Source organism: Zosterops lateralis (assembly GCF_965231275.1).
Source record: "Zosterops lateralis genome assembly, chromosome: Z".
Classification (NCBI taxonomy): domain Eukaryota; kingdom Metazoa; phylum Chordata; class Aves; order Passeriformes; family Zosteropidae; genus Zosterops; species Zosterops lateralis.
In genome coordinates, this window is record NC_139800.1 from 10,783,016 (window position 1) to 10,802,595 (window position 19,580).

Here is a 19,580-nt window from a genome sequence, read left to right on the forward strand (position 1 = left end):
AATAAGTAAATTCTATCTGGCTTCTCTTACAGTGACAAAGAATCACAACCTGAAAACTTGGCTTAAGAGCGTTAGTATCCCGGTCGTAGCAAAATAAACTCAAATACTTCAAAAGTCAGGCCTCTTACATAAAAGCAGCTAGATTTATTTTCTTCATACTTGAAATCATTCAAAAGAAATTTCAAGTATCTAGAAAGAATGCTCTCATCTTGTCCCCTGAAACAACATCCTCATCCCTTTCTGCAGATGTTCCCTGCTTTCTCCGAGTAGAGTAATTAGAAGGAAGACAACTGGCTACTGCCTCCAGAATTGTCCAGATTTTAAAATTATAATGATGCCCAAAGCACATCCATCTATGCCCTCTTCGGTCAAAAGGGAAAGAAAACAACTGTTTAACTAGCACTATTGCTCCCAGAAAGCAAGCTATGGTTTAGGTTATTTTATTTGTTGAGAAATGGTTAAAATAAACCATTCACTATACCATGACAGACTGTGCAGCAGCCTACATCTGCCTTTTCCTGTTTACTTAGTCAAACAGGAGGCTTCTCCCTCTGATAAGGAGTGAGGCTGGTATCATGAGCTACAAGTATTATCGGCAACTTCCTTAGAAATCTGTCTGTGGTCTGAATCTCTGGATGAGAGTGTGCCACATGACCTACATGATATCTCCTCAATTCTTAAGTTCTCCCAGCAAGTCTTAACAGCTAAAGATTCACAGACCTAGCTAGGTCCTAACAAGCAATGGGGGTATTTTGAGGTTAAATGGGGTCAGTTTCCTAACTAAATATTTAAACATTAGACTGACTATTTTTAAAATACTTAGAAAACATGCAGCAATACCAGAAATGAAACTGGAATACCCAGCCTGTTGGCCTCTGCTTACTCGGCAAAAAAATTCTGTTTCTCAGAAAGAAAACTCCTAGTTCTCACCTCTCACAAGACAAAGCTCATGAGCTGTGCAAATGCTGGCTGAATCTTTCAATCTGTGACCTATATCAATCAGATCAAAAAGCAATCTCAAATGCTCTGAAAGAGGCAAGAGGGAATTAATTGCTCACCTTTTCAGTGTCAATTCTCCTGTGTTTGCTTTGTTTTAGTTGATCTCCTGTTCTAGTTGCACACATGAAAAGAAGCAGAAGACAAAAAGACATCTACTATCTCTGATAAGGCACCTAAACCAATCACCATCTGATCCCTCCAACAGGTATTTCACATGCCCACTTGTCCCTCTGCCACAACAATTCCTTAATCTGAATACAAACAGTTGAGCGTCTGTGCTGGTTTTGGCACAGGTGATCTGCCTAAGAGAACTGGGCTAGCATGGGCTATGATTTTGGATTTGCACTGGAAACAGTGCTGATAACAACAGGGATGTTTTAGCTGTTGCTGAGCAGTGGTCACACAGGGTTCAAGGCCTTTTCTGCTCCTCACCCCACACCATGAGTGAGGATGCTGAGGGACACAGCCAGGATAGCTGACCTCCACTGAGTGTAAGGATATCCCATTCCATATGACATGATGCTCAAGAAGGAAGGAGGAGCCACTTAGGGAGTGATGCTGTTTGCCTAAGTCACAGTTACATGTGATTTAGTCTTGCTTTCCTGGAGATAGCTGAACATGCACTTGCCCATGGGAAGTGGTGAATGAATTTTTTGTTTTGCTTGCGTGTTTGGCTTTTGCTTCACCTAAACTGTCTGTGCCCCAATTCACAAGTTTTCTCACTTTCATTCTTCTGATTCTCTCCCCTATCCCACAGGGACCAAGTGATCTGGCAGCTGTGGCTGTGTGGAGCTTAGTTGCCAGCTAAGGCTAAACCATAACAGCATTCCTCTTTATGAATTTACCCCCAAGAGCTCAGAAACGCTGCTACATTAAAAGCACATCCCAGCACATCCTGCTGGTTAGGGCTGCTGGAACACTCTACCCCTCCCCAGTCCCCTCCGGTCTCTCATGGACTATTGAGCTGAAATTAGCTATTCATTACATGTGGAGGAGGCTCACGTAGAGCAGCACCCTGCTGCTAAGGACTGCTATTTTACATGGCAATTTTGCAACTATAGCATCTGCTACCTTACTAATATGTATATTTAATGCCACTGCATAATGTGCAGAATTATTGTTTGTTCAGATACTACAAGCTCGTAAGTAGCACTATTCCGTTTGAAAAACACTGTACTTTTTTTATTAAGTCTTCTCCCTGGTGTTCCTTCTAACAGAGCCCCAAACAAACTGCTTGTAGACGACTCTAGACCATAAACCCCCAGGACCTGGAGTGTGAGACAAGTTTCTGGCCTGCACCACTAATATAATTTAGTTTATTTCCTGTGTCTCACTCCCCAGGCTATAGTTTTACATTGTTCTAATATGAAGGGAACTAGAAAGGGAATATCTTGACAACTGGTCAGATATGTACTCCACACTACTCTTGCCACTGGGAATATGAATACTCAGAGCAGTGGCCTTTGCAACAGATTTTGTTCTTTCAACTGTGAGACACTCAAAGAAGTAATACTAAGTTCTATCACATGTAGTTATTAATCATTTTGTTCACAAAGCAAATTACCTCAGAGGGAGGGAAAAAAACCCCAAAGTTTTAAACTAGAGGGTTTAGGAGTCAAGTGTAGGACCAACATGTCAGGTGTTTCACGTCCTACAGGGAAAACTTCAGTTTGCTCACAGGCCAAACATCATCCTAAGCCAATCTCATCAATCCTCCCCTACACCTAATTCAGGGAAAAGTGATTATGAACGCGGTTATTCCAGGTAGCAAAATGATTGTCCATCTAGTGCAGAAGGCAGTAGCACCAGCATCTGTGGTTGCCAGCTCAGATTTCAAGTGGAATTACATACCTCCAAAGCAACCTAAGTACAGGAAATGAATCTACTCTGCATAACTGAAGTGATGCCCTCTAAGAAACACTACTTTAAATCTGATTTTGAGGAAGCAATAATCAGCTCTCTGTTGGAAGGCAAACATAAATTCATAGCAGAGGAGATTCCGTAATTCTGAGCTAACACAAACTCAACTAAGTGTTTAGGGTTATGCAGGTAGACATTTGCTCTGGAATTTGTCCAACACTTAAGTGTACCCACAGGATACTTTTAGGAACAAAATTCCAACCAGTCCATTCTCCTTATTCCATGCTACAAATAAATCTATAGATGAGTAAGGAGTGGCAGAGACAGTCCTTACTGGCCAGGCATAGCCTCAGTCTAGTCACGCATGCAATAGTCAAATAGTCTATTGTTTCAATATGAAAGGATGCCCAAGGTTTTCCTAACTCTCCTTTATCTACAAAGTAGATAAGCTTCATCCTGAAGGACAAAAAGGACTCCAGTGGACTGGGCCTTTCTAATCACCCAATACACAAGAAGGCTGCTCTGATGTGCAACTCAAATTCTACCCCGAGAATTTTGCAGAACTAAGCATCGCTCCAATTCATGAGAGCTGACACAGGTTGCTGTTGCAATAGGACACGAAATAAAGATGCTTGACTCCAGTCAGAAGGCAGTAGAAATCAGAAGGCTTTATTTATAATTTATTTAGCCCTTCTATAACATGCTGTGTTAAGAAGGCACATTATTGGTACATAGGACTGACACCTCTCCCATTGGCTAAGTAACAGAAGTAGCAAACACCTGTTGTTATGGGAAAGGAATATTGTTTACACAAGGTTGTTTTGGGAAAAACTACTGAAAAGTTTCCCTTGAGAAGAGCTAGCTCTTATACACACAGGCACACATGCAGGGTTTGTATGCAACCCTGAACAGGAAAATTCACTCATCTTCTACATTTTGGGTCTACTTCAGACATTATACAAAGTAATAAGAATATTTTCATTTTGTGTGTGCTGTGTGCTGCTACTGGAATATACAAAGTCTCTTTCTAAAGCAGTAAGGTATTCAAACAACCCATCAATACCTCACAAGATGAGTCAGTGGTTCTCCTACTAGTGAGGAAGGACGGTCACAGCTTGATGTTTATAAAACATGTAAGGATGAACAGAGTAATTTCTCAAATTATGCCAGATTCAGAATAAAAAAAAAAGCCAACAAAACCTTTTTCTTCCACCACAGGCACATTTAACAATGGAAACCCCCATGTAGTCCACATGAAGAGAAACAATCTAAATACCAAAATAATGAAGCAGAACCACCAAGATGTTTCTAAAAAAGATTAATATAGACTTTTTTTAAAAATTCATCTACACAAAATTCACAAAGCAGAAAAAATGGGCCTGTTATATTTTGGCATGAGAAATTTACTATGATTTTAAAATATTCCTGTCAGTGACAAAACTGGTTAGAAAAAGAATTCACTTTGTTTTTAAGAATAAGCCTGTCACTGTCTGAATATTTTGTTTTGAAAGGTGATGTTTACTTTTTACATGAGAGGCCAATGCAAATTACAAACCTTCAAGACCATGAAAAACAAGACAGCTAAAGAAACCACCTTTAAAATTTTTGAAAATATGCTGAACAAAAAAAAAAAAAATAACTTGTCCAGTTGTCCAGGACATTAAGAGAAGTGACCTTTGTATTTTCCCTTCAGTCTGTCTTCCAAATAAATGAACAGCAGGAAAGCCACAAGTATTATTTCTGTTCTCAGATGAGTTTCAGGCATTTTGTTTCTCATCTAGCTGTCCCTGTAACCTAATTGTTTACCACACTTAGACAAGAATTTTTTATGTGACCTCATTTTCACAGTCAAAGTATTTCTGAGGGCATTCATAGGATCCATTGCTGTAATGAAATGGTGGTTTAATTCAGCACAGAAATTAATACTTTTAAAATTCTCTACAATCTGAATAGGCTGAAACAAATACTACTATACTATAACACTTGTAGTTATTCTTTCTGAGAAAATATTGAAATCAGCAGTAGACTAACCTGAAAACAAACTACTTAACCAATTTTTTTCCCTAGTGTAATTACTTTAGGCAAGTAAAAAAGCCTTAATAAAGAGAGAACATACTTTCCATTCAGAGCTCCTGACTGGAGTTCTCCAATAAGAAAACATCTTTCTTGAAACACCTTTCCTTCTCACTGTATTTTAAGGGTAAAAAAGAAACAGAAAATTACTGCAATATCACTAAGTGCGTGTGCCTTCAATGACATTATGAAGTTTGTTTTGCTCTCTTTTCCTCAGAACTCGAAAGGCTTTGGTGGAAGGAAGCCTCTCATTCCAACATTTGGATGCTGCACACCACTAGTCACTACCACTTCAAAGGAACAGAGAAAAAGCTTCTAACACACCAGAGGCAGCTGGCTAATGTTTGCAGCAACAGAGTATTATTTCAACTCAATCCACAAAATTTGTCTGCAGAGGGTGGGGTGGGCAGAGGGATGTATTTCCTCCTCTATCACGGGTTGCACAGGATCCCACTGAGAAATGAGGTGAGAAGGTTCGAGAGCAGAGTGGGCTAAGCCACAGCCAGGCTGACAGCTGTACTGAAGGGAATGCCTGTGCCCCCAGGCCCAGACAGGCATCAGGCAGCAGCTGCCAAAAAATAACTTCCTGTTTGGTGCCTTCTGACAAGGAGAAGTCTGTATGGAAACAGTCTGCAGGGTAGGCTGACCCACCTGAGGTGAAGGATGTCTAGCACAGCAGAAGGTGAACCAGCTAACAAAGAGAGAAGAGCCCACAGTGCTGCTCCTGGAGGAGAGAGCAGCACGACCTGTGAGTTTCCTGCCCCAAAGAAGAGCAGGGCATGAGGAACAGGCAGTCTAGACAGGATGGGGGGCGGGGGATGTGCGGCTTGTTTGCTTCGACTGTTCCACAGAGCAGACTTTTCTCACATCAAAAGGAGGGAAAGGGAGGGGAAAGAGACAGACAGCCTCTCAGGAAGACCTATCCCACTTTTACAAAAGACAAAAGTCTGTCACCATTTTGTTCATGATACTTGCTTCATGTCTTAGAAAAACTGATTTGCTAGTTAGTAACTTAAGGACTGGATTTTTCCATACATGGGTCACCAAAAACTGAATCCAATTCACTATTTCCCAGTAAATCTGACTGTGTCTAAGTAGATGCCAAGGCCCTTCCAGTCCATAACTCACTTTCAGAAACAAGACAAAACCACTAAGCTGACTGCTTTAATGCATCACAATTAAACAAACATCACAAGTAAACAATTACCCAACAGATAAAAATACAAAAGAACAGCAAGCTACCCTAAGCATCTACACCCTGCATATCATCATCTCTCTGTAGCAGTTCTCCAGTCAAACAACAGCCAGCCATATGTACCAAGCCCCAAACTTTCAAGCAGGAAAATGAAACAGAGTAAGGGTGAGGAAAGGATATGCTAAAAAAATTAAGTCTTCACAAACCCAGAAATTATTTGCAACATAGTATTTAACAGTTGTTTAAAATATGAATAACCAGGCTCAGGAATAGTTATACTCTTTTAGAGCACAAGTACATTTGTTTAAGTAAATACAGTCTGACAGCAGTTTGGATCACCTATCATAATGAATCAACTGCAAGTTTAATAAGCATTATTTGTATTCCACGTAATAGTCCATGTGTTCTTTCAAGCCACTGCAGAGATAACACATTTAAAGTCTTTCACTGTGTACGAAATCTAAGGTACCTTGCAAAACACAGCATATTCCAGTTGGATGCTTCCCAAACTATATCACTCAACTTTTAAAATATTACTGCCATCTGGCTACTAGGCTTTGTTTACCAAAACAGTAGCTGTGCAGACATTTCTACAGCAGCTGTAGTCAAAAAAATTAAGTAATGCCATTTGGTAATTCACATTAAAAAATGGAAAACTCAAACTATTTTATCAAGCCAGTTACCATTGTACCCAGAAAAATTAAATGCAGGTAGCTTTGTGTTTTGCTGTATTTTCCATTTCAGTACTTTAATGGTCTCCACCAACTCATTTCCCACTGGCATTCTCAAAGTCCAAAGTAACAGTGGCTGAAGAACATGTGAAGAGCAAGTAGGATATCTTTCATTATCTGTAATTCCATTCTGGATATGCACCAGTGCTACAGAAAAATAACACAGAAATGATGTCATAGTAGTACCTCTGGTTGTTCTTAGGGTACACAGCAAATCAGAGCCTTCTCAAAGAGACTCCAAATCCCTGCTGAAGGCTCTGATGTATTCCAGGGCCTCTTCACAGTGTCCAGGCCACAGTAAACAAAACAAGTATTTAAATTATGACTAATCTGAAACAATGCACAATGAAAGCTGGGGAAGTCCTGGCAGCAGTGGGAATATTTAAATCAGAGAAGAGCCTGTGGGTTTTTTTTTAATTACAGTACATTATTTTAATGAGGCCTGGAAGCCACAAACCCAAGGTTCTTTATAACTGAGTTGTCAAGGCAGCACAAAACACACTCAAGGCCAAACAGGTGAAGAAGCATTTTCAGCGCTTTGTGGATATCTTATAGGTGTGTGGCAGAATTCAATCTTTAAATAGGCTGTGGCCTCAGAGAGTAGATAAGCTTTGGCTGGATAAAAGCCAATGATAGTGTAGTTACAGCAAGGTTTTTTTCCAAGTTCTACCATGCTTAAAACATCACCTAAAGCTCCATCATATTTATTCCAACATATTTATTCACTTCAGTACCCAAACAGCCAAAATACAAGAGAATCTAGCAGCTGCTTGAAGTATGCATAACTAGAACCGAAATAGTTGCATCAATTTAAAGCAAAACCACACGGGTTTATGTGCATGAAAATATTGTCTGACAGCAATCTGGACCAATTGCAAAGTTAATAAGCTATAGGATAATTAAGAAAAGTTGTTCATATGTATGTCAATAAGTTATGTGGTTTTATCCCAAATGTTCCACCAGGAACTCTGTATGGTTTGGTACATGTATGCACATTCCTTGTGGCAGTAACAGCTTGTTCCTGCATCTGAATGAACACAGCAGATTGATCAAGCACTTTACTGCCCAGAACAGCTCTGAAGGCTGATCTTGCAGAGAGTGTAAGTTGAAGAGTCTTTTGTTCTCTTCCAGAGAGCAGTATTTCTTGACTTATAAACTGTTCACATGGCGATGTTTTAGGAAAAAAATCAATAGCTAGACTTTCACATTTTTTCTTCTCTGTCTCAAATCACAAGCACTGACATTATCTGAGAAGTGACATGGTCCAATATGACTGAAACAAGTACAGCATCTGGACAAATTTTAGCCTGATCTGACTTGAGTACTTTATCAAAGATTTCAGGCCATAAATACAGACTCTTCTTGCTAGGGATCAAGCCAAAATGAGCTATGGGCCACAAGCAACCAAAAAACCCAGTATCACACAATTTTATGGTAAGATCACACAATATGCACAGAAATCAACGAGTCTATTGAAGTTACATATCTTTGTGAATGGATTCTGAAGTATCAGGGAAGTTTTCATTAGGGATTATATATGAACCATCAACTAGGCCAAAGAGAGAAAGCAAGAAGGTATTTTCTTCTCACTTATACAAAACAGCTTTCAGGTCTTAAAAGATTAAGGAACCACATTAACTTTCCTCAAATACTTTCATAACGTGCTTTTCATCCCTAAGATAAAATAACACCAAACATAAAAGACTCATGCAACCAAATAATAATGAAGAGCACCAATGTAATCAATCCTAAGATGTTTTGATACTGCTCACCTGCTGACTATTTGAAAATGACAAGTGCTGCATCCTCACATCTGTCTGTGATTCTTACAGCAGGCTTGTGCTGTAGATAAATAAGGCCAATAAAGGTTATACAGCAGAGCATGCCAAGTAAATCTCTGAACAGGTAAGTAATGGGAAAAAATAATTCAAGGATATATTTCAATTTTCAAAGTCAGAAAGAAAAATCAATAATTAGATAAACTTTTTTTTTTTTTGATGCAGATTACTGTTAGCAAAGGTAAAAAATATGGACAAACAAAAAGAGACAAGGTGTCAGAACTGCAAAACCAGACTACCAGTCTAACTCTACCTATGTCCGAGAGAAAAAGCTTGTAGTGTGGTGCTTGCTCCAGAAACACGTCACTCTTCCAAGAGATTACTTTCAGTTGTTACAAACACAGCTGGTAGAGAAAACTGTTATTCAAGTACCAAACTCAATTTATCTTCTTTTTGGACAGAGGTAGAAAAGAGGAAACATTGCCTTGAATAAAGACATCTATTCTTTTTATATTGCCTCACATCTTCCACCTTCACCTTTGCTGTATTTCTTTTATCTGGTAAAACTGATAATGACAGAATTGTCATGGATGCACCAAGTGGTTTTACTATTTGTACAGTATACACTTAATCGCAGTTCGAGCCTCAATGAAATCTCTAGAAGTTAAGAAATCTTTATATTTAGTTTTTAAATCTGACCTCCAAGGTCAATCTAAGCAAGCAATCTAAACATTTAAATGAAAGGTTTCAAGAAAGAGTGGTTGTTTTATTTCTCTTCTCCCCCCGATTTCTTCCTCTCTCCTTAGTTCTGAAACAAGAAGAAATCCCCTTTTAATCCTTCCCTCAGCTTCTGATACACCTAACTGCTTTTGCAGTGCTGAGCAACACCAGCTGGGGTAGCTGTGGATGAAAGCATTTTTCACTTGACTTGCCCTGGGCTTCACTAAGTGAAATCCAGAGGCAAATTTGCACAGGTTGTCTAGATTCCCTCACTATCTCTCCAACAATGCAAACACATCTGAATTAAAATTTAGCAAGGGAAAACATTTAATTTAATGTAGTTGACAAGAGGGAGGCAGAACTGTTTTGAAATTGTCTCTGAGAAGCAGCCTGTTGTATTAGAACAAAGCAGCTCATTTCTATAATTTCTTTGTTTGGGCAGGTCGAAAAGGCCATTTATGCCTCAAAGCATCAAATTAACATTTGAGGACATGAATTTTAAAAATGGCTATTTGCTTCTCCTCTCGGGATTACGTGGCAAGAAATAAAGGGGAAAGGGGAAATACACAGCCAGATCTCCTGCTCAGGCAAATTAGGCATTGACTTTATAGCCATAACAGTAGATGGTGACAGTACCTTAATTACCTCAGAAACTAAGCAGATAGTTCAAATGGTGTCCAATAAAACTAATTTTTAATTACTGAACAGTTTTTGGCATACCATATACAACTTTCCTCCCTCCTATTCACAGAGGCAAGCTCCAATATTCACGTGAAATTGTCACCAGCAGAAACAGCTTTCGAGCATATTTTGCACTAACACAATACTGCTCATCTTGCTAGTCCTGACTTTATTAAACTACATCATAACTCATAACACAAAAACAATTATTTATATAATAAGTGTTGGAGGTTTTAAGAGAAATAAGCAAATCTGATGTGCTTTTAAACTAGATAACTGGAAGTACTTGGGACTAGGTTCTCTAAAATTAGGCTTTCCACCTCTGAAAGCATCTGTGGTTTTCATCAACTCTTCATAACTAGCATTGACTGAACTATGAATTGTATTTCTATGAAAACCTTACAAGGTAAAAAGCCATTTACAAAGCCACAAATATTCTTCACAAAAAATCATGCTGAACTCAAATTATGCCCATTGGATACAGTTTGAGCAAAAGCTCATAGCTCATCATTTGCTTTCTCCAGTGTCCCAAACATATCTGGCTGTCTTGCATTCATGTCACCCTCCCAGGAGATGGAAGCAGGACAACAACCTGCAGATAATGTTCCCTGTCACATGGAGGGCTTGATAGCTCTAATTTTAGATGGTAATTCCCAAACAATTATCAGTGCCAGTTCCACTCCAGCAGCTTGAACAATAGTGCCTGACAAAGTCAGTGCCAACCTAGTTGTACCAAAGAGGTGGAGAAACAGAAGAAGCTCATGGAAGCACACACACAGTGTCCATGTTGGCAATATCTATTGGATACTTCCCTGCTCATCAAAAAATATTATCCAGAATTCAGTAGGAATTGGGTTTTAATGCTTCCTTCAAGGAATAATTTTTATTTAAGGAGAACAAGCCAATGTTCACCATTCAGAATTGTCCAAATCTTACAGCCAAAAAACAAACATCTGTTCAACTTTTTCAGACTCAGGAACACCTCAAACATCCACTACCAAATGTGACAATTCACTTCCAGCCAGGGTAAGACTCAGAGAAACCCAGATATTCCAGCTATCTTCAACAATGCCACTTCATGAAAACGACCAGATACCAAACACTCTGAGACAGAGTAACCTGTGGGAGCAAAAGATGAATGCTGCTAGGCACTAGTGCACATTAAAAAATGTAAATTGGTAATACAAAACACAGCCGTTGTTTTGAAGGCAACAAAAAATTTCAGACAACAGATCCTTACACAGGCAGGTGAAGGCAAAATTCTCTTCATGTTCCCACCTGTCAGTGTGAAGAGTATTTCCCACTGCTTTTTGCCAAAACAGGAAAAAATAGCAGCAATCAAAGAAGAATATTCAGCCTGCAAAAAAGTTGCTTGTAAAATGCTTTGTCACTTTCTTCTGTGGTTGTTTTTGTGTTATTTGTTGAAACATCAATGCACGGAAAAGAGAGTATTATCACACAGTTACCTACAGAAGTCTTTTTCTGAATAGAGAAATTATTTTTTGCGCCATTACCAACATAAAAAAATAGATAGTGTACTTCTACATTACTCAATTTGCAGTTAATAGATTTTAAATAGATTCTTATTAAAAACACCATGTAATTCCAGGCAGGCAGGAGCAATTATATCAAAACCTGTGAATATTTTTAATTTCAGTTAACTTTACAACAACACGTCAATTATAAGGATCTGTGCAGCAACTGTCACTTCAAAGAGCATAATTTCAACTAGCCTTGAGAGAAAGTTTCCAAAATGTCATGAAGCCAGTTGAAACCATGTCTGTATTCCTCCAGTCTGCTCCTAGAGATACAACAAATCTCAAAACACCAGAGAAATGCGGAGGCTGCTGTATCTCTATGTACTATTACCGCATCTTTGTGACACAAGTACCACACTGTGTTACAAGAATTTGCCATCTCCCACCAATCAGCCCTGTGAAATGCTTCAAGGCTAGAACAAGGCTGTATTTCACAGTATAACCAAATTCCTTCTAACTGAAAGGATCTTTCTAACAGGATCCAGCTTTTTCTGCCTTGGGCCTCCTTACTAGCACAGGCCAGCCACATCCAAACCACATCAACTGGCCTCTTGCTTTGGTAGCCACACAAAAGATGCACCCAGCACAAGGACCTATGCCAGTTACATACTAAAGGTAATAAAATGCAGTTTATATTGGGCAGAGTAAGGTAAAAGAGTGGAATACAGTCAAATCAAAATTCAAACTAAAAAGATACAAGATTCACAAGGTTTGAATCAAAAAGATAAGAGTTCAAAGTTAGTAAATTTTCTATGGGCACAGAAATGACATTTCAACAAAAGTTTGAGAAAATCCTCCTTTTACATGTTTAGCCACAGGTCCCTGGGGATAGTTATTTTACTGTTACTCAAATAATTAGAGAAAAATGTACATAACTTATAATAGTCAAACCAGTTACTTGCACCAAGTCTACACTGTACAACAGAGTTCTCTGAGTCACATGTCTCTGGAAACCCTACACAGAATGCAACATTAACTTTCAGTTTCTCCTAGTTGCTGCTCAGTTGAGACTGCTTTAATCCCCCAGAACATCCTGGCAAAGGGCATCAATAATTCTGTCCCACACAATGGCTCAGATCCTGGTGTAAGGACAATACGGGATGCTGGGCAGACAGACTTGAAGAGAAAGCTGGCAACCTCCTGGGGAAGGAGAAGTGGAAAAGGAAGTGACACACAGTACATGGGGTGAGAAAGAAAATTTGCTTATTTGTCACCACTACAATATCCAAATCACATCAAGGCAATCCCATCATTCTCCTGTTACACCAAACCAGAAAGAGAGAGAGGGTTCTCTCTCTCCAAACACCACCAACCAACCCTACTCCATGAAAACTAAAAAACAGCTGCAGAACAAAAGCCAGTTTTGTACTATGGCACATGAAAAAAAAAAAAGGGAAGGAAGACAATAGGTAGGAGATACTTGGAAAACTACTCATAATACTCAGGAAACTGTTCCTGTTGGGTGTTATTTTCTTACTTAATCTAATAGCTGACTAATTTATTATTCCTAATTTATCTGCCATCTTTGAGAATATTCTACTGTTAACTCTCTGAGTTCAGCAGTTCACCAGACAGGATTTCCCCAAAAAGTGATACAGTGGGGGAAAAGCACGGGAGTAAGATGTGGTGTCTTAATCACAGTCCTTGCAAAAGTAGTTTCTGTAGAAGCTGCATATGAAGTTACCTTTCGTTTAATACCTCTAGAAAAGATGTGAGGCAAGAACATGCTCAGTTTCAAACTTCTTTAGATATTAAAACTTAAGGTAACACAAATCCACCCCAAGCACCCCTTTGTCAAAAACTAATTCAGGAAAAAATCCAACATGGCACTTAATACACTGTCAAGGAAACAAGGATCCTGGGAAATCAGTTAGTACACACATGGCACTTACTGGACATTTGATCTCTTTTGATTATTACTCTCTACCCATTATCAGAGTGACACAATAACTGCAAAGGGGCTGCTACTATATGATTTTAGATTTTTTAAAAGCTTTTTGCCATTTTCTTCCTGTACACTTATATTGTACTGAACTGCTAATACTGCTCCGGTATGGATGGAAAAAAACCTATACAGGACAGGACCATCACCCAGTACAGCAGAAAGGGAGAATTGCACCACTTGGGCACCAGCGCTGCAGCACCACGCTGTTGTTCTGGGGTTAAGTTGGTTGGTTGGTTTTATTGATTTATTTGGTGTTTGTTTGTGTGGGGGGTTGTTTGGGGTTTTTTCTGCAGGGGTGGTGGGGGGGTAGTGGGGGGTGGTGTGTATTTTTTTTTTTTTTTTTTTTTTTTCCCCAGAATTATAGCAAATGCACAGGATTTCTCAGGGGATACAGCACTGGGTTCACTTCCCTTTACAGGAAAAGGGCCTCTCTCTCACAACTTCTAAGCTTCTAAGTTTGTTTCGTTATGAGTCATGATGACAAAACACTTCGGGGAACACGCGTCCTGAACATAAAAACAGGCTCTGAAGAGAAGCGAAACATCAAATATGAGGAACTTATATACCATAACACCAATGAAAACCAACTACACAGCAATATTGTTTCTGCCATGTTAATTCATAGATTTAATTTTTAAAAAACCAACCTACATAGGCATTCTAGCAAAATCCATCTCCACATATCAAATTAAACCTCTGACAGTGAATTTCAAAAGTAATATGTTAAGCTTTATCTGGTACCTATTTTTCTTCAGAAATGCTGAAGGACAATGAGTCTCTCAGGGCTCAAACTCAGTGTAGGCAACTCCTATTAAATATCCTGCAATATTTAGAAAGCTTGAAAGATACAAATTCCTGGTTTATATGGTTTATGCTGCATTTAACTAGACTGAGTCATTTTATAGCTCAAGAGGAAATCCCAGATTGTGCTCCCTGGAATGAAAGGTCTGATTCACAGAGGCAACCCAGAGGCTCTCACAGTCACACTGTGTCACTACTGGCCTGATGCTCCAGACAGAACTTGAGGCACCACAGTGGTATGCACTGTCCAGCAGCAGTCATAAAACTTAATAATAATCTGCAACAGACAAGACAGTGGAGAAAGCAACACACACAAAGCAGAGTGACTCATGCAGAGTCATGCAGCACCACAATGGTACAGGCGAAATTTACTACTTGTAACTCCTAAAACACCAACCACTAGACAATGTACCCAATTTTAAAAGATGTTTTCCATGCTAGTACTTCTGCTGGGTTTTGGCTCTGGTTAAGACTTGGCCCAAGTACCATTTGACCAAGAATTTTCATGAACTAGAATGTTTTGCTACCTTGCAAAAACAAGTTGCTCTATCAGGACAGGTCTATACCAATGCCACCAATATCTGCAATATCATTAACATGACAGGAAGAATGGGAGAGGAAAGAGAAATGGGTTTCTCTTGAAGTTTTTTTTTCCACATCACTTCGCCTTCACAGAACTATTAGTTAAAAATTCCATCATGTATTTATACTTAAACTCTGAAGAGAGTCCTGCAATCTATATCTAATTTATATAAAAGCATTATACCGCTGTGCCAAGCGCACAATGACCAGACACCTGTGATGAGAAGCACTGCCCTAGAAGTTTTGCAGATTTAACAATGAAGACTACAAGCAGCAAGACTGGTTATAGGAGAGAAAGGCAGACCCCAAAATACTGCATTTAAAAAGAAAACAAGAGAGCAGCTTAAAAAAAGCTGCCTGGACCAGCTAAGCAAGTATCCAGGCAGCCCAGAACCTTCTGCAATCAGCAAGTCTCCCAAAATCCTTTTACTAAAAGAAACATTTAAGTAATGTTCCACTTACTTATACTGCCAGTAAGGCTGATAGTGAAACATGCTTTCTGTCACTCTTGCACAAGCCTGGATATTGTCCAGGTATGATCTTTTTTTTTTTGCATTTATTTCATAATAATTATCCAAAAACATAGATCCACACTGAAATCTCATTATAGAGCTGAAGAGAGTATCACCCAGAGGATGCATCACCCAATCAAACACAAAATCTGAGTAATTTTATGCATTTTTAACTGAGAAATTTAACACCTTGCCACCCTCAAAATACCTTTCTACATAAGCTCTCCCCTAATTTGCGAAATAAGGGGTTGTGACGGCACCACTGTGCTTTACTGCTGCAGTGCTCGTCTCACCCGGCGGAGAGCAGAGTCAGGCTCTGTGTAGTGCCGACACTTGCCTCCCCAAACCCCTAATCCCGGAACGCCGGGAGCTCGGAGCTCTTCTGGGCTCCCCGGCAGCACGGAACAGCAAACACAGACCCCGGTGTTCTCCCGGCGGGGCGGGGCTGTCCCCGGGCTGTCCCCGGGCTGACCCGCGCTGACGTCGCGTTCCTCAACAGCGCCGCGGGCCGCGCTCCGGGCTCAGCTGGGCCGGGGCAGGCGAGCGCTTGGCGCGCCGCCAGCGCACTGAGCTCAGCGCTCCGCAATGCACTTCCTCCCGACTGCACGGCTTTGCATAATGCCGGGCCGCCCTTAACCCCCGCCGCGCCGCGGGCACACCGCGACAGGAACGGGGAGGCTGTGCCGGGCAGGGAATCGCCTTCCCGAGCAGGGAAATCGCCGTCCCGAGCAGGGAAATCGCCGTCCCGAGCAGGGAAATCGCCGTCCCGGTCCCCCATAGTGCGGGATGGAAGGCGAGGAGCCCCGGCCGGCACCGCCCAGCAGATGCAAACTGCGAAGGAATAGTCACAGCCGTAATTTCCTCCGGTTCTACCCAAGTCCGCGTGCTGACAGCCAGGCACGACACTGCATTTAAAGCAGTTCTGTTATAATCACGTTCTATATATGATATATAGATAGATGAAGGCTGAAGGTGCCGCCGGGCAGGGCACACCGCTCTGTCCGCGCCGGAGCCGGCACAGGGTGACCGAGGAAAGACGCGCCCAGGGCACGCGGAGGTGGCCCGAGAGAAGGCTCAGAATAAGCGTGTCTAAACCTGAGGTGGAAAGGAGACTAAGAATAGCTGTGGTTATTACAGCCTGCTGTATCTGCCGTGCAGATGTCTTCCAATTACCTCTGCAATTCTGAAGGTAGTTAAGGAAGCTTTCTGAAGGTCACGACACTGTAGTTTTCACCTTCCGTTCGAACACCGCTGCTTACTCTTGAGAGAGCTCCTATTCTGGAGCTGCTATACAGTGCAGGCAGTATAGTAAATTCCTTCCCACCACTCCACCCACACTGTTTTGGGACTCTCTGAAATTAACAACCCATTTTTAGACTTCTGGTCCCAGGCTATAGCTCCATTACATCCATTAACTATTGCTGCCCAAACTCACCCCCTACAAACACGCACCAGTTGTTTTGCAAGTAAGACCAATAATAATGACAAGCATAAAATAAAGTTTCACTATCCTTGACTCTCTTTTTCAAGACCCGTTTTAAAAGTGAAGTTAAACACAAGAGCTCAAACTAGTTTAACATTGGCAAGCAGAAGTATCACAACAGCATGCAACAATTCCCAAATAACTCAAAATGTACTGTCCTGTCATGTTCTCCTATTCAGATTTGTATTCCACCTGATCAAGTTAAGCTCTGGTTTTCAGGAAGCATGGAAAAATACTTTTCTAGAATGCACAGAGGTTTTGCCCTTTCAGGTGAACATCTATCCAGTACACACTACCTTACCCAGTAAGGGGCACTCCTTCCAATGTAGTCATCACCCTAAGAAATATCGTACAGAAGTCTTTCCTCTGACTGTCAGCATGACCTCAGTACCACACATTACAGATACTGCACACCCAAATCAACTGATCTGATAATAAAACTATAGTTTTTAATTTGGTTAGCAAATAGATTGCCAACAATGTACAACTATCACAAAAATTGTTTACAAAAACAAGACACTCTTTCACAGATGTTTTCATCAGCTGTTTCCAGCTCTCCAGAGTCAAGTAACTGTATTCATGTAACCATGTCAGATGTCCCTAGGAAAAAAGAAAAAAATCCATGTATTTCCTGAAGAAGGGCAAGTACAGCACTGACAAGGACTCCTAACCTTACAGTTAAATTTTTTTAATAATTATAAACTAGGTTTCCTAAAATGGATGTTCATGTTCTTAATCAAAAAAAGAAGTTCTGATTTTTAAAGTTCCCCACTTTACGAAAACAGAGCAGGGAGACAGCCATCTCATCTAGCATTCCTCAGATCAAGATTGCTCAGGGACAGTTTAAAGCGGAACAAAAAAGCTTAAACTTCTGTGCCAGTAGTTTCATGCTACATTTTAATTTGAAAGACTGTAGTGTCAACCTGAGCTTCTAAACTGAATGAGCAGGGAGGATGGGTGAAAAGATATCTCTTCCTCACACTCCCTCCAAGCCATATATGCAGTCTAAGGCATGATTTCAAGAAGAGTCTCTTTCACAGGCTTCTGTAACCACCACTTTCAGGAAGTGTAGAAGCTCCAGCCATCAAAAGAGCATAAACTTGACAACGTTATTAGACTGCAACAAATGTGGCATACACAATTTTAATGGGTGGCATGAAGAATTTCAAATATTAACAAATACCTGTTCTCTTCTGCAATTCCTTTTACATTAAGTTTTATAAATCTTGGCCAGATTGCACAAGGTGGCAAGCTGGACAAATTGAGGTGCTAACTACAACCACTATAAGTATTTTATCTGAATGCATAACTGACACCAACGCCTAAATGCATGGAGTAAATCAGTTCAATGCCTCCAAAGCACCAGAGTCCTTATTTGAATAAAAAGTTCTCCATAGCTATTATAACTGCCACAACATATATATTTTAAGGAAAGGTTTTATTAGCATATACAACAACACGAAACTCCAGCACACTAGGGGATGACTGAATACTTGCTGTTAGGGCCATGAGTTTTAGGTTTTTTGATTATTACAAATTTGGTCTCTGTTTTAAACATGGGCTCTGTACTTCTTTTACATTTAATAGATAACTGAGTTGGACAGGATCTGTTTCTGTATCTGATCTATTCTATCACTGCAGTATACAACTCACAGATTTACTGAGACAATTATCTTCCTGAAATCGTCCTAACAACACCGACTCCAAAAACTGGCAAAAATATTCCACTGGGTAACTGACAGCAGTATTGAAAGGATTTCCATTACTGAGCTTCCATCTTCCTAGTTTAAAGTTTTCATTTGTGACATTTGTATGAACAATACCTTCTCATGAACCTCCTCTGTTTCCTCTCTTACAATAATGCCCCTGATGCTGATAAAACAAACCTGAGACACTACAGAGTGTTACAAAATTGAAGTAACAATTACTTTTCAATGTAGTAGTGGACAGATGTCATCTGTGTAGACTTAACTTTTCACCTTGTTTATAACATTTCCTCCTGACGGTGATTCCAAGTAGTGTTGTCATTGAAAACTATGTCCTTTGGGTGGCTTTCAATCACCATTTCAATTATCTCAGTAGCCCTCAAAAAGGTCATCAGCAGTGTACTCAAGTGTACTCAAGCACTGAAAAAACCCTTTAGTCATCTAAAGGGTTTTAGACATCTCCTCTACTATCAGTAAAATATGAGGACTAAAGTCTAAATAAATTATTCTTTTAAGACAGATAAGAATGAATATTAAAAGCTTCTACTGGAAAAGAAAATCCAGGGAGAAAAAACCCAACACATGAACAAGGAAGTGCAGGAAGCAAAAGAACAATTTAGCTTAAAGATCATATAAAAAATATTAAAATCTCCAAAGCCCTCAATTTAAAAGCTTCATTCTCATCTCCAAAGAGAAACATTAAAGCAGCTCTTACAATCAAGAAATAGCTGCTGTTTCTATTGCCATTAAATACAGATCACCAGCCTTGCTAATATTTTTAAACACAAACTCCAGTGCTAAACTGCACCCTTTTTAAAGCTGGCAACTCTGAGTTCTATTTAATAACCTAGTGAAATCCTGCATTTCGTTTTTGCAGACTGAGACATGGTTTTCTGCACTTTCAAAAGATCTCCTTCCCAATCGTATCTACAAAGCCAATTTTCATTCACAGGTGGTCTAAAAAACAGAGTTTGAA

The 19,580-nt window shown here is 40.0% G+C and overlaps 1 protein-coding gene across 2 annotated transcripts in view; it reads right to left on the reverse strand.

Moving 5' to 3' along the window:
* ZSWIM6 (zinc finger SWIM-type containing 6) overlaps positions 1–19,580 on the reverse strand; it is a 107,471-nt gene that overhangs the window by 60,092 nt on the left and 27,799 nt on the right. Inside the window, exon 1 of one of the 2 annotated variants that reach the window (XM_083883643.1) lies at positions 15,366–15,440. The exons of the other annotated variant lie outside the window; for it this stretch is intronic. The gene's annotated coding sequence lies outside the window, so the exon portion shown is untranslated. Of the gene's footprint in view, positions 1–15,365; positions 15,441–19,580 lie in introns of those variants that run through there. 2 annotated transcript variants of the gene reach the window in all.